The sequence below is a fragment of the Cervus elaphus genome, chromosome 12 (genome assembly GCF_910594005.1).
Source record: "Cervus elaphus chromosome 12, mCerEla1.1, whole genome shotgun sequence".
In the NCBI taxonomy this organism is placed as follows: domain Eukaryota; kingdom Metazoa; phylum Chordata; class Mammalia; order Artiodactyla; family Cervidae; genus Cervus; species Cervus elaphus.
In genome coordinates, this window is record NC_057826.1 from 10,172,804 (window position 1) to 10,185,304 (window position 12,501).

At 46.3% G+C, this 12,501-nt stretch overlaps 1 protein-coding gene across 3 annotated transcripts in view; it reads left to right on the top strand.

The window, feature by feature from the left end:
- The window catches only part of STON2 (stonin 2), a 159,662-nt gene that overhangs the window by 14,466 nt on the left and 132,695 nt on the right, over positions 1–12,501 (top strand). The window lies entirely within an intron of this gene.

Genomic DNA, 12,501 nt, shown 5'->3' on the forward strand with positions numbered 1-12,501 from the left:
GGTCAGTGATGGGAGATATTCAGGGATGGGGTTAGGTAGCAGGGAGTTCTCAGGATGAATGTCTAAGAGTCAAGGATGTCTGTTGCACGCCCCTTTGGGTAACAAACGGTGGCTTTGCATGTTAGCACAGTCACTTAAACATGGCTAAGTAAAATAGCACTCTCTAACTGACCACGTTGTATTGTCCCATTTTGTTCTTCTAGATGTCATACTGCCGGTCATATCCCCCACCTCTAACTAATTTCTGTTCATCTTTCAAGCCCCTGCCCAGGTTTCATCTTCCCTCAGTTATTCTTCACTGACCCCAAGATGGGGCTAGGTACAACTCCCCTGTGTGCTTATGGCCCTGCTGGGTCCCCCTGGTCACACCGTGTTGAGATCATCTTTGGTTTGCCTGTCTCCCTGTCCCAGGCAGAGTCTGGGTCTTAGCCCTCTCTCTGTCCCTCAAATTTCACTAGAATATGCCTTGCCATGGAAGATGCTGCATAAGTGCTATCGAATGGCATTTATTCAATCAATGAATAAAGAAGAAATGAATGGATGATGTGCTATGACAGAATTCAGAGTTCAGAAATACCTACAGAGCATCACTTCTGCACTCTATGTATGTGGGATTGTGTACTGGCATTGATTCCCGTCTAGGTTTAACCTTCCTGTATTGGCTCCTGCTTGGGTACCACCTCAGATCTTCTTAGCCTCATCTGTCCCTGGGAGTGGTAGAGCCCAGATCTCTACCATCTTGCCATCCAAGGCCATGCTGGGGTTCCCCTCACCACTTCTGGACTCAAATGAAGTGTGCCCTGCAGGGTGTGGGATCTGGCTTCCCCATCTGCTGCAGAAAGGACCAGCTGATACACCCCAGTTGAGGGGGGAAGTTGGATCACCAAGGGGTGAACTTTGACTAATGGGGAACAAGAAACAGCCAGGCGCTGGCAAATTCATGCCCTCCTCTCACGCCACTTCCTCTGATGGAAGCTTTTGAGGTTCTGCAGTTCCCAACAGGCTCTTTGGGGAAGTCCTGGGTGACCGAGCAAGAAGCTGTGATTCTTGTGAAGCCACCGCCAGCCCCACGCTGTACACATCTGCTTTCATCGCCTCATTTCTCGTCTTCCCTGTCACATCCCTGGGATTCCTCCAAAGCCCTGGCATAGAAGCTTAGTCTCAGACTTTGTTTTCCAAGGAATCCAGGCTAAGATACATTCAAATGTACCACCATTTCTCTAGAAAAACAGGGGCTAGTAAAGGTAGAAGAGAGAGGACCACCGCAGGCCAGGTGCTCTCTGGTGTTTGGGTCTGGCAGGCCTTAGCTGGGAGTCTGAGCATTCAATCACGCATTCCTTGTTCTTCCTTGTCCGTGTTGCATTCCAGGGGAACCGGAATGATGGGCCTGTTAGTAAAGATCCATCATTTGGAACCTGTTACCTTGTTCTGATGCAAGCTGGCCATCGGTCCCATGATTTCCTATTTTAAGATATCTTTCTAATTAAAAAGACATCAAACGAGTATCTTTAAATGTCAGTGATGCAGTGGAATATTATGCAGCTATGAAAATTAAGCCTTTTGAGGATTTATGATATATCCTGGGTTTAATGTCCTAGCTCCACTTCTTATGTAGTCCTGAGGAAGATCGAAGCCTGGGAAAATAGACATTAATACTCGCACTTTATTACATGGGATAGTTATAAAGACTAGCTGAGATAATGCATGTAAAGCCCTCAGCACAATATCTTTCAGAAGAAGCAGTCAAAAGAGATTTACTATAGTTATTACTCTAGTTTTAAAGTACAACTTGAGAATGGTAGAATGCTTCTCTCTGTATGGAAAACAAGTTTAAGGTGAGATATTGTAGTTCTTGGATTTTATTGGGTTTTAAAGAAGTATTTTCTGGATAATTCTCAGTCCTAGTTTCAGTCTTTCTAAAACAAGTAGAAGGACCTGGCAAAAAGCTTCCGTGGAAGAAGTGTTTATCTGCAAACTGTTTTATTGGAGAACGTGTGAGGACCATATGGGACTTAAGACTAGTTAAGTCTATTTCCCATTTTCCAAGTATTTTCAAGGTCTTTGTGAATAGATTGATATCGATCCCCAATTAATAAATGTGTGGAAACTAAATCAGAAGTTTTAGTTTTTCAGTTTTGCTATGGTCATTCAGAGAATTCCTGCCAGGGAAGATCCCAGGAAAAAGTTTTCCCCTCCCCAGTGATAAGTTTCAGCTTGTTGCCAAGTAAGTAGAAAACTGCTTCCTCCATAGTAAAAGTACTTCCTCCTTGTAATCGGGATTAACACTGTGTTTGCAGGAAACTTTTGACTTCTTTTACAAAAGCTGTATTTAGAGTCGTAAAATTTAAACTGTGATCATGGTGTGTGTGTGTGTGTATATATATATATATATATTTTTTTTTTTTTTAAATAAGAATCTTTATTTGTCTTTGGCTGCTTCAGGTCTTAGTTGCAGCACGTGGGATCTTCACTGTGTCTTGCAGGCTCTTCATTGTGGTGTGCGGGGTTAGTTGCCCCACGGCATGTGGGATCTCAGCAGTGGCCACAGGACTGGAAAAGGTCAGTTTTCACTCCAATCCCAAGGAAAGGCAATGCCAAAGAGTGCTCAAACTACCGCACAGTTGCACTCATCTCACACGCTAGCAAAACAATGCTCAAAATTCTCCAAGTGAGGCTTCAGTACTATGTGAACCTTGAACTTCCAGATGTACAAGCTGGATTTAGAAAAGGCAGAGGAACCAGAGATCAAATTGTCAATATCCGTTGGACCATAGAAAAAGCAAGAGAATTCCAGAAAAACATCTACTTCTGCTTCATTGACTATGCTAAAGTCTTTGACTGTGTGAATCACAACAAACTGTGGAAAATTCTGAAAGAGATGGGAATACCAGACCACTTACCTGCCTCCTGAGAAATTATGCAGGTCAAGAAGCAACGGTTAGAATTGGACATGAAACAACAGGCTGGTTCCAAACAGGGAAGGGAGTACACCAGGGCTATATACTGTCACTATGCTTATTTAACTTATATGTAGAGTGCATCATGCAAAATGCCAGGCTGGACGAAGCACAAGCTGGAATCAAGATTGCCAGGAGAAATATCAATAACCTCAGATATGCAGATGACACCACCCTTATGGCACACAGCAAAGAGGAACTAAAGAGCCTCTTGATGAAGGTGAAAGAGAAGAGTAAAAAAGCTGGCTTAAAACTCAAAATTCAGAAAACAAAGATCATGACATCCTGTCCCATCACTTCATGGCAAATAGATGGGGAAACAACGGAAACAGTGACAGACTTTATTTTCTTGGGCTCCAAAATCACTATGGATGGTGACTGCAGCCATGAAACTAAAAGACACTTGCTCCTTGGAAGGGAATGGGCAGCTGGTAAAGAATCCACCTGCAATGCGGGAGACCTGGGTTTGATCCCTGGGTTGGGAAGATCCCCTGGAGAAGGGAAAGGTTACCCACTCCAGTATTCTGGCCTGGAGAATTCCACGGACTGTATAGTCCATGGGGTCGCAAAGGGTTGGGCATGACTGAGCAACTTTCACTCACTTGCTCCTTGGAAGAAAAGCTATGACAAACCTAGACAGCATATGTAAAAGCAGAGACATTACTTTGCCAGCAAAGGTCAGTCTGGTCAAAGCTATGGTTTTTCCAGTAGTCATGTATGAATGTGAGAGTTGGACCATAAAGAAAGCTGAGTGCCAAAGAATTGATGCTTTTGAACTGTGGTGTTGAAGAAGACTCTTGCGGGTCCCTTGGACAGCAAGGAGATCCAACCAGTCCATCCTAAAGGAGATTAGTCCTGGGTGTTCATTGGAAGGACTGATGCTGAAGCTGAAACTCCAGTACTTTGGCCACTTGATGCAAAGAGCTGACTCATTAGAAAGACCCCGACGCTGGGAAAGATTGAAGGCAGGAGGAGAAGGGAACGACAGAGGATGAGATGGTTGGATGGCATCACTGGCTCAATGGACGTGAGTTTGAGCAAGCTCTGGGAAATGGTGAAGAACAGGGAAGCCTGGTGTGCTGCAGTCTGTGGGGTCGCAAAGAGTTGAACTCGACTGAACAGCAACAATGTGAGATCTCAGTTCCCTGACTGGAGATAGAACCCATGTCTCCTGCATTGGAAGGCAAATTCTTAACCACTGGACCATGAGGGAAACCATGATCACGGTTTATTATTAACTCCTTGCAATTGGGCATCCAGTCTAGCTGCCATACTTTATTCCACAAATGCTTGTTCCTTTCCTTCTGTGCAGCCACTTGGAGCTTTGGCAATACTGTGAGAAAGGGCATGGGCCTTCCCTCAAGGAACCACCAGTTAACTTTCTGAAAGGTCAGCAGTGACATTCCCAGCCCTCATAATGTCTCTTTGTAGCATTTAACACTAGGGAAGCTTACTTTCTTGAAAACTGTCTTGTCTTCGTGATCCTAGAGGCCTCTGTTTTTTCTCTATCAATCTGATGGACCCCTCACCCCCACTGTATGTAGGCATGCTCCAAGAGTCAGCCGTCTTCCATTTTTTTCTCTCTCTCTTTTTGGCCTTACCTCTTGGCATGGTTACTTCTGTGACCAGGGATCAAACCTGTGGTAGAATACGGAGTCTTAACTGCTGGACCACCAGGGAAGTCTGAGTCAACCATCTTTTTTTGTCGTTTTACTTCCTGCATTGATTCATTCCCTTGACGTATTTCATACATCATCATTTTTTTTTTTAGGATTCTAAAAAATCTAGCTTTCACCCCTAATTTTTGTCTAGGCCCCAAATCTACATTTTCTACATCTACCTTCTGGTTTCACAATCCTTGAATCGTGACACATTCTAATCACTCCCAGTTAATTCTGTGCTCCTGATTTCCTTAAGCTCTGCACTTCTGCCCTCAGTTCAACTGCCCTTCTCCTAACTGGTGTTGTTCAATCGCTAAGTCATGTCTGACTCTTTGCAACCTATGGACTCTCCAGGCTCTTTTGTGCATGGATTTTTCCAGGCAAGAATACACTGGAGTGAGTTGCCCTTTCCTTCTCCAGAGGATCTTCCCGGACCGAGGATCAAACCCCCGTTTCCTGCATTGGCAGGCGGATTCTTTACCACTGAGCCACCTGGGAAGCCCATTCTCCTCATTACCCAGGCTTGCTTGTTATTTCCTACCACTGTTGTTTTCATTCTGGAGAGTGAAGGATGAGCCCAAGGATTCCTATGGCCATAAGCAGTCACTTTCATCTTCCAGTGGAATTTTCTCCTGAACGTTTGACATTGCCTTTCTTTTTTTCCCAAGTGTGGATGGAGGGCTGGGAGGACATGCGCTCTCAGGGCTGCTGGACTTTGGGACTTTGTACCCCGAGGGCAGCACCCAGGTCAGGGGGCGTGTGCCCTTTGCATGGTATGTGACTGGGCCACCCAGAGTTCTGCAGCAGGGCCTTGGGAGGGGGGCGTCAGGTGGGAGGGCTTCCAGGCGGAAAGACTGACGAAGAAGCGGCAGAACTTCCCTGGTGGTCCAGTGGTGAAGACGCCATGCTTCCAGCGCAGAGGGTGTGGGTTGGATCCCTGGTCAGGGAACTAAGACCCCATATTGCTGCATGTAGCCAAAAATTTTTTTAAAGAAGAGTTGGCAGTGCAGCCCAGGAGGAAAGTTTCATTTCAGTGCAAGAAAGCAGTATTGGGTCATCGTTTTTCTGTCTGTCATCTGCCTGGGGAATAAACTTTTGTGCTTGTCTACACAAATCCATGTCGAGCTTGCTTTATTATAGAGCCACCCATCAAACTTGAGGTCTGTGGCCGAGTGCTGTTTCCTGTAGTCCTTATTCTTGGTTTAGGGACCGCTGTCAGGAGTTTCTAAAAGGAAAGTTCCTGAAGCCGTGCTGTAAACTGTGATAGTCCCACATTCCCTTGTCACAACTGGACTCCTTTAGACAGAGTTTCCGTCGGGTCCAAAGAGGTGGATGACAGCGCAGGGCCCACTTCCGCCCCGTGTCCGTGCTCCGCAGACTCCGCTCGCCTCGGTGACCACGCGCAGGGCGTTCCGCCTGCGGTCCCTTCACTCTCTGGACCTTTCCGTGACTGCCATTCAGCGGAGCAGGCCGTTCCCTGCCTCAGGCTGAAGTTTGGCTTCCCTTTCTTCCCAAATTTCTGAGCTCTCCCCCTTCCTCCGCTTTCACTTCCCAAACCCGGCGACTGCAGGAACGCAATCAGCAACTTCATGCCGTGTTTCTTTCGCAGGCTGACTCCTGCTCACCCTTTATTAGTGGAAGTCATCATGGAGCCAGATAACACTCATGGAACGGTGGAACCCTTCGTATTAGCTGTGCTGGAAGTCTGACATGCAGCATTTTTTATCCTTATAGGAACCTCTGAAGCTATTCGGCGAAATTCAGGTTTAGAGAGTTTAATAAGAGACGTGCCCTTGATTGCAGTTGACAGTGGGGTGGGGGCGGCCCGCCTGAGTGCAGAATTTCTGCTCGCCCGTCTTCCTAAGGCCCCGGTTAAATATAGCCTCTTCCAGGAAGCCTCCCTGAGTGACCCTCCCACCCCACCCCTGCGACCTTTGGTCATCGTCCCCGGTAACCCCTGCTGTCATTTCAAGCTCAGGGCCTCTTAGAGGTGGTGGAGAAAGACTTCTGTTCTTCCTTTTTCTGAGGTTCCCAGTAAAGACTGAAAAGGTTCTAAGACAGGGTTAGGAGAGTATTAGGTATTTTTGTGTGTATTTGCATTTAACCAAATTCACATGTTTAATGTCTCCTCAAGCACGTAGAAACCCCCAATGTAACCTAATTTGGGTACATACAAGGTAATTATAGGAGCTGTGACACTCACCAACCTCTCTGTGAAGGGTTGCATGGTAAGTGGAACCTTGAATTTAAGGTTGTAGGAGGCACATCTCTCAGTCCTTTCTGTGACTAAATGTGCTTTCTTTCCTTCTTAATAATATTTAAAATCCTTCAGAGGATGAGATGGCTGGATGGCATCACTGACTCAATGGACATGAGTTTGAGTAAACTCTGGGAGTTGGTGATGGACAGGGAGGCCTGGCGTGCTGTGGCCCATGAGGTCGCAGAGAGTTTGGGTACGACTGAGCAACTGAACTGAACTGGCAGTCCCTCATGAGTACGAGGCCATTGGCTAATTGGCCTTTCTGGATTCTGTGTCATCTGCTTCTCTGTTCGTGACGTCCAGCACAGAGCCAGGACTGGGAACACCGTAAGCTGCCTTTTCTTTTTAAATTGCAGGATGATTGCTTTACAGTGTGTTAGTTTCTGCCGTACAACATGAATCAGCTGTGTACATGTTTATGTGCACATGTATCCCCTCACTCTTGGGCCTCGCTTCCCCACCCCCGTCCCATCCCTCTGGGTCATCACAGAGCGCTGAGCTAAGCTCTCTGTTCACGGCAGCTTCCCGCAAGCTGTCTGTTTTATACAAGATCATGGATCGATGCCAATGCTACCCTCCCAGTTCGTCCCACCCCCCGCTTCCGCCCTGTGTCTGTAGTCCATTCTCCTGTCTGTGTCTCTATGCTTGCCCTGCAAATAGGTTCATCAGGACCGTTTTTTAAAAGATGCATGTACAATATTTGTTTTTCTCTTTCTTACTTGCTTCACTCTGTATGACAGACTCTCGGTTCATCCACATCACTCCAAGTGACCCAATTCCGTTCCTTTTTTATGGCAGAGTAATATTCCATTGTAGACATGAATCAGTGTAAGCTGGTATTCCTCATTGGTTGATTGGTTGAATGAGTCGGTGAATGGTCTTAGAAAAGTCTGGAAGTCAGAGCCGTTTTTGGTTGGGACCCCAGCACCTACATCTATCTCCTAGCTTTCTGGCCTGGAACAAGTTATGTGACCTCTCTGGCCTCAGCTTTTGTTATCTCTGAAATGGTGCTAATACCGATAGCACCTCCCTCAGAAAGACAGTGGGAGGAACAGAGGTGATGATCTGTGGGATGACAGGGGTGAGGCTGCACGTGCGTAGTGCTTGGGTCCAGGTGAGGAGGTGGAAGACAGGTCTGTGGGCCTCACTGTTAAGAAAGCAAGAGACCCCAGCCCCCGCCCCCCTGCGCCTTTGCTTCCCTGATGAGCCAGAGGGAAGGATGGTTGGTGGCCCCCGGAGAGTCTGCAAAGCCCCTGACTTAGTTTCCTGGGCCCCCTCTCTTTCCCCATTCTGCTGCTAGATTGACAACAATATGCCGAGCTTACTTTGCCATCTACAGAGCACTCTTACCCACATTGTCATGCTTAACAATTTTTCAGCATTGTAAAATTATCTGTGGTTTTGGGAAATTCCTCCCCTTGTTATGATGTGCCTAATACTGGCCCCTCTCCTGCTGATAGAGTTTATACCAAGGACATTCGTTTCTATATTTATGGAGTTGTTTAGCGGCATTTTCTTTTTTTCCATTCCCCCGCCCTGCCGAGCCTGAGATTAGAAGACTCTCATAGAGAAAAGCCCCATTTCCAACCAGTTTCTGAGTAGGCAGATTCGGAGTGCCGTTGTGCTGAGGCCCAGCTCTCCCTAACTGCGTGGCAGCTCTCCTTAACCTGGGCCCTCTTCCCTTTTCTGTCCATTTGGAGTCGCCACCAAGTCTGAGGGCTGGGATGGAGCGTCATGGTGTTAAAATATAAATACACAAACATTTACTGTGTAATCGTTTTGAAGTGAACCGCTCTGTGGCATTGAGCGTTCACGTTGCTACGCAATCATCACCGCCATTCACCTCCTGAACGCTTTTCGTCTTTCAAAAGGGAGACTCTGGACCCGTCAAAATGATACCTCCCGTTCTCCCCACCCTCCCTGCAGCCCCCGGCAACCACCATTCTACTTTTTGTTGCTGTGAATCTGACTACTCTTGATTCCCTCACATAAGTGGAATAATACCGTATTTGTCCTTTTGTGACAGGCTTCTTTCACTTAGCACACGTCCTCAAGGTTCATCCTTGTTTTAGCACGCGTCAGCATTTCATTCCCGTTTAAGCCTTCATACTATTCCATTGTATTGTCTTGTATTATCGACCACGTTTCGTTTATCCATTCATCTGTTGATGGATGCTCGAGTGTTTTCACTGTCTTTTGTCTCAGCTATGGTAGTAGCTTCCTAATTGTTCCCTTTGCTTCCACTCTTTCACCTTCCAATCTGCTCTCCACTCAGTCTGAAACCACAAATTGAACTTTGTTATTCTTCTTTAAGTTCTTCATTGACGTTTCATTATGCTCAGAATAAAATCTAACCGTCTCAATCTGGCTCATACTTCCACTGCTGCTAAGTCACTTCAGTCGTGTCCGACTCTATGCAACCCCATAGACGGCAGCCCACCAGGCTCCCCCGTCCCTGGGATTCTCCAGGCAAGAACACTGGAGTGGGCTGCCATTTCCTTCTCCAATGCATGCATGCATGCTAAGGCACTTCAGTCGTGCCTGACTCTTTTGTGACCCCACGGACAGCAGCCCACCAGGCTCCTCCGTCCATGGGATTCTCTAGGCAAGAACACTGGGGTGAGTTGGCATTTCCTTCTCCTAAACTGGCTCCTAAGACCCTGTGTTTACATAGTTCATAAAGTGAACTGGCTTTGCAACCTTACCCCATGCCACATCCTCCTGGTTCCCTCTATACTCAATTCAAGTGGGTTTTTTTTTTTTCATGATTTTATTTGTTTTTGGCCGTGCTGGGTCTTTGTTACTGCATGGGTTTTGCTCTAGTTGCGACGAGCAGAGGCTGCTCTCTAGTTGCAGCGTGCGGGCTTCTCCTTGCAGTGTCTTCTCTTGTTACAGACCGTGGGCTCTGGGGTCCGAAGGCCTCAGTAGCTGCGGTTCCCGGCTCTAGAGCACAGGCTCGGTAGCTGTGGCTCACGGGCTTGGTTGCTCCACGGCAGGTGGGATCTCCCCGGATCAGGGATCACACCTGCGTCTCCTGCGTTGGCAGGCGGATTCTTTACCCCTGAACTACCAAGGAAGCCCACTCAGTTCAAGTTCTTTCTTGTTAATTTCTTCCCCATCTCAGACTCTGTCTTTGGTTCCTTCTACCATGAATACGTTCTCCTTCTTGTCATGATCGGCTTCTTCTCATCCTTTAGGTGGCAGTCCAATGTAACCCCTTTGGAGAGAGCTCCTGTCACCGCATGTGTTATAGGGGCCCTTGTTATTCCTTTTCTAAACCCTTTATTGATTTGCAGTGTTCTTTCTTGTTTATAGTTGCCTTGTCCCATCCCTATTTTCCACTCTTGGATAGAAACCCTTTGAAAGCAGGGTCTGTATCTATTTTATATCCTGGATAGCTAGCAGGTCTTTACTAACAATTTTTTTGAATGAATTAAGACATATCCTATTTTTTTAATGATGTTTGGGTGGAGATTCCACAATTGGTTCTGCTTTTCCTTTCCTTCCTTTTTGCTCACTCTTCCTTCATGCTACCTCTAGCACCTTCCAAAGTGCTGACATCCCTCACTGAAGGCTCATGGGCATGATATCATCATTCTTGCTTTAGAAAACTGGTTGAATGTTCGTGGGCTCCTGCTGTTCAGAGGAAAGGTACCCAAAATTGTTTAACTTTTTACCCTGAAAATGAGCACCTTTCTAGCCTCGCTCCATGTCTCTAGAAGTAATTGTTAGTTGCTCAGTCGTGCCTGACTCTTTGCGACCCCATGGACTGCAGCCCACCAGGCTCCTCTGTCCATGAGATTTTCCAGGCAAGGATACTGGAGTGGGTTGCCATTTCCTTCTCCAGGGGATCTTCCCAACCTAGGGATCGAACCTGGGTCTTCTGCATTGCAGGCAGACTCTTGACTGACTGAGCTACAAGGGAAGCTGTCTCTAGAAAGACAAACTAATTTTGCAGTGACCTAAGTAAGCAAGGCAGAAAAAGAAATCACAGTTTCTCTTTTTAAGTTAATTTTTATTGGCGTATAGCTGCTTTACAATGTTGTGTTAATTTCTACTGTAATGTAAAATGAGTCTGCGGTACATGTGTGCATGTCCCCTTTTTCTTGGATTTCCTGCCCGTTTAGGTCACCACAATGCATTAAGTAGAGTTTCTTGAAATTAAACCTTCTGGAGAGAGAAATCCATGTAATATTTTCCAAAGTGCTATAAATAAAACTTAGTGGAATTGAATCTTTTGCTATTGTATTATTGTTTAATTTACTGTGTACTATGGCATCACCAACTCGATGGACATGAGTTTGAGTAAACTCTGGGAGTTGGTGATGGACAAGGAGGCCTGGCGTGCTGCGATTCATGGGGTCACAAAGAGTTGGACACAACTGACGACTGAACTGAACTGAACTGATGGGTAATAGTTGATTTTTGTTGAAATTCAGTCTCCTATCTATATTGGGAAATTTTCTGAAGAGTTTATGTCTGGGCTCTAAGATTTTGAGACCTTTTTGGAATAAATTCTCCCATTTTTAAACCACAGTGCTGGCCCAGCCCGGGTGGATTCTCTGCCCAGTGTATGATAGGCTGAAATCAGGGGCTGGCTGCTCTGTTCTTATCTGGAACTCAGAATCTCCTCCGAGCTGATGCCTGTTGTTGGGAGAATTCAGCTGTTTGTGGTCTTGGGATTATTGTCTCCTTTTTCTTGCTGGCTTTCAGTTGGGTCCCACTCTCAGCTCCTAGACTCTGCCTCAGGTCCTTGCCCTGTGGCCTCTGTCCCAGCAGTGGAGAACCTTCTTTTCACACTTTGATGCTCCCTGACTTCCTCTTCTGCTACCAGACGGAGAAAACTCTCTGCTTTTAAAGGACTCATTGATTATGTTGTTTCTTCTACAGTCACCCTATCCTAAGGTCAATTGATTAGTGACATTCATTGTATCTGCAAAAATCCCTTTGCCATGAATTATGTTGTTGTGCAGTTGCTAAGTCGTGTCCTACTCTTTGCAACCCCGTGGACTGCAGCGTGCCCTGTCCTTCACTGTCTCCCGGAGTTTGCTCAAATTCATGTCTGCTGAGTCGGTGACGCTACCTAACCATCTCATCCTCTGCCGCCCCCTTCCTCTTTGGGCTTTCATGCACAAAGACATAATCACAATAATAACACCAACGTGTGGAGATCACAGGTGTCTTCGTAGAAATTTGCTTGCCATTTTTCTCTCCCTGTTTTATTAGTTAGAATTACATCTGCCTGTAAGTATCAGAACACTTGATTCTAATAACTTAATTTTTTTTCGCATCACAATAAATAGAGAGATGAGTGATCACTGATACTGGTTCAGTGGCTCAGTGACATCAGGATCAGTGGCTGTGTGGCTCTCTGAGCCTTTCTTTGTGGTTACAGTAGCCCCGGTCATCATGGCTGTAATCAAGAGAACGTGAGCATGATTGGGACAGCGTGAGTAATGCCTGTTACCTTCATTCAGAGCGCAAAACAAAACACAGACAGAAAACCCTTCTCGGGGTTTTATTTCTGACTGTGCTTCCATTTCTGTCTCATTGGCCAGAACTTAGCCAAGCGGCCACCCCTGGGTTCAAGGGAGGCTGGGAGAGCAGGAATAAGAATTACCGT